We start from the raw sequence: 2,500 nt of genomic DNA, 5'->3' as shown, positions 1-2,500 counted from the left end.
AAGACTTCGGGAGGACCGGCTGTGAAGCTCGGATAGCGAGTCGGACACCCATGCACCGCGTCGAATGCGGTTTGAAGTTGGGACGAAAGACCGATTCGAGCCGGCTGCGAGTCCTTTTTCGAATCTGGACGCTCCCACGTGCGTTCGTCAGCTCAATCGGTGAGGACTGTGGTTCCTTTGATCGGGATTATCCCCGCGGTTCCACATCCCACGATTCATGATGGTTTTTCAATGTACTTTGCACCCGGCCGTCGAATGATTCGCGTTCATGTGCGCGAACTTTCGACGTGTTCCGTCAGTCGGGACTTTGTGTCGTCAATTTGGCGACGCCCAAGCCTCCTTCTTTCTACGTTTGGTCGGAGGCGCGGGCATCGATTTTCAAAACTAGAACCAAAGAGAATTTAAACGCAAAATTGCATAACGATTACCCTGAACGGTGGATCACTTGGCTCGTGGATCGATGAAGAACGCAGCTAATTGCGTGTCAACGTGTGAACTGCAGGACACATGAACATCGACATTTCGAACGCACATTGCGGTCCACGGATAAAATTCCTGGACCACGCCTGGCTGAGGGTCGTTCACATAACCTAATACTGCTTGCGTTGCTATCCAATCCCCGCCGTCGTTTCCGGAGAGAATGGAAACGTTTCAGAGTCGGGTGTGTACGGAGATGCTTACGTACGAGCGAAAGATGGGCAGTTCGTTGGCGATTGTCGCGGACGTGCGAAAATAACGATTTGCCTGCGCGTCTCCATATGTAATCGTTCGGACTCGCGAGAGTGTTGCGGCGTCGCGCGTCGACTTAATACGACCGCCCGTGAACACCGCTCCCTACGATTACTTTGAAGTTTGCGCGCGCATATATTCGTCTTTCGCCCGAATCGAATTTTGCCGCGCTCCCAACGTTGCCTGAAATGATTTTTACGTCGAGAAAGGAACACGAATCGAGAGACTAATAGAGGACAAAAATGAATCACCCCACCACGTGAAATGTGGCATTTGTTAATAGTCGTCGTTCGCACAGCCCCAGGGATTTGTCGGCCAGCGGGGGTCGTCGTTGCCCGCGATGTCACATCAAATTTACCGCGACCACTATCGAGGGAGGTCTTTATCTTCGAACGTTGAAGACTTCGGCCACGTTCGTCGAATCGAATTTTTGACCCGTCGATGTGGTTCGTTTGGTAAGAGATATGCTCGTGCGTGCAAACGTTTCTGAACCTTCGGTGCTGTACTTAAAATCCTCTTTGGAGCGGCTCGAACGCAACGACAAACTTTGCCACAATGAAGGGAAACTGCTGAAGGGAAAGCGAGAGGTTGGTCACCCCATGTCTCTGTTGTCGATCGTGAGACCGCGCGTATAACCGGTCGTCCAGTCCACGACAACTTTTTCGAATTCATCTCGGACTTGCTAACACCGGGTTCTCTTATCCTCCTCCTCCTTCTCTTCGTTCTGCTCTGGAGAATAGGAGTCAGATCGAGAGTGAGCGAGAGAGGGGAAGAATAAGTAGAATCGAAGTCGACGCGTGTTAGTAGTATTCCTTTAGTATGTTTTACTGGAAAAGCAACGGACGGACGTTAAAATTTCAACCGGTTAAACGTCTAGCGAGCGTTTCGCATCGAATTTCAGTTAGAGAGACACTTTGGCGAGGTGCTTGAAAATCTCTCCTTGTCACCGAGAAAACAGCAGGCTTCCTTTTCTTCGGTTCAACGCGAAGAACTCTCTCAATCGACAGAACCATGTAAGCGTCACCGATGGGATTTTGCGTCGGGCGACGCCGTACGTGTGGGAATGCGGTGAAAAGAAAAGAATCTGCGTGAGAGATAGGGAGAAAATGCTCGTCGAGCGTGTTACTGAGGGAAGGAATAAGACCTCTCGTTCGCGCCCCGACGTCGTTTCCCCACTCCTCGCTCGTTCTTCTTTTACACCCGTCCACGTCGGCGTATATCCCCGCCTACCCTGGTACGCGAGCGAACAACGATTGAAGAGAGAGGATCATCATCGCGTATGCAACTGCAGAACACGTCGAGTTGGGACGAAAAGATTGTGGCGCCTTGCTCTCTTTGATTCGGCGTCGTTGCCTTTCGCTGTTAAAGAAAAACACGTTTGTTTGACGACCTCAGAGTAGGCGAGATTACCCGCTGAATTTAAGCATATTACTAAGCGGAGGAAAAGAAACTAACAAGGATTTCCTTAGTAGCGGCGAGCGAACAGGAATGAGCCCAGCACTGAATCCCCGCGGTATTGCCGCAGGGAAATGTAGTGTTCAGGAGGATCCGCTTATCCCGTGACGTCGAACTGAGTCCAAGTCCAACTTGAATAGGGCCATTTACCCACAGAGGGTGCCAGGCCCGTAGCGACCAGTACGCGTTTCGGGAGGATCTCTCCTTAGAGTCGGGTTGCTTGAGAGTGCAACCCTAAGTGGGTGGTAAACTCCATCTAAGGCTAAATATGACCACGAGACCGATAGCGAACAAGTACCGTGAGGGAAAGTTGAAA

General features: G+C 51.0%; 1 non-coding gene and 1 pseudogene across 1 annotated transcript; both read left to right on the top strand.

Annotated features, from left to right (window-relative positions):
• Positions 1-425: 425 nt before the first annotated feature.
• Positions 426-580, top strand: LOC143154432 (5.8S ribosomal RNA). The gene has a single exon (XR_012994084.1). It is a non-coding gene; the product is annotated as a 5.8S ribosomal RNA (ribosomal RNA).
• Positions 581-2,115: 1,535 nt separating this feature from the next.
• The window catches only part of LOC143154430 (large subunit ribosomal RNA), a 10,646-nt pseudogene continuing 10,261 nt past the window's right edge, over positions 2,116-2,500 (top strand).

This window comes from Ptiloglossa arizonensis, unplaced genomic scaffold (assembly GCF_051014685.1).
Source record: "Ptiloglossa arizonensis isolate GNS036 unplaced genomic scaffold, iyPtiAriz1_principal scaffold0020, whole genome shotgun sequence".
NCBI lineage: Eukaryota > Metazoa > Arthropoda > Insecta > Hymenoptera > Colletidae > Ptiloglossa > Ptiloglossa arizonensis.
Note: the sequence above shows the minus strand (reverse complement) of the source record. Positions and strands in the feature narration are given on the sequence as shown.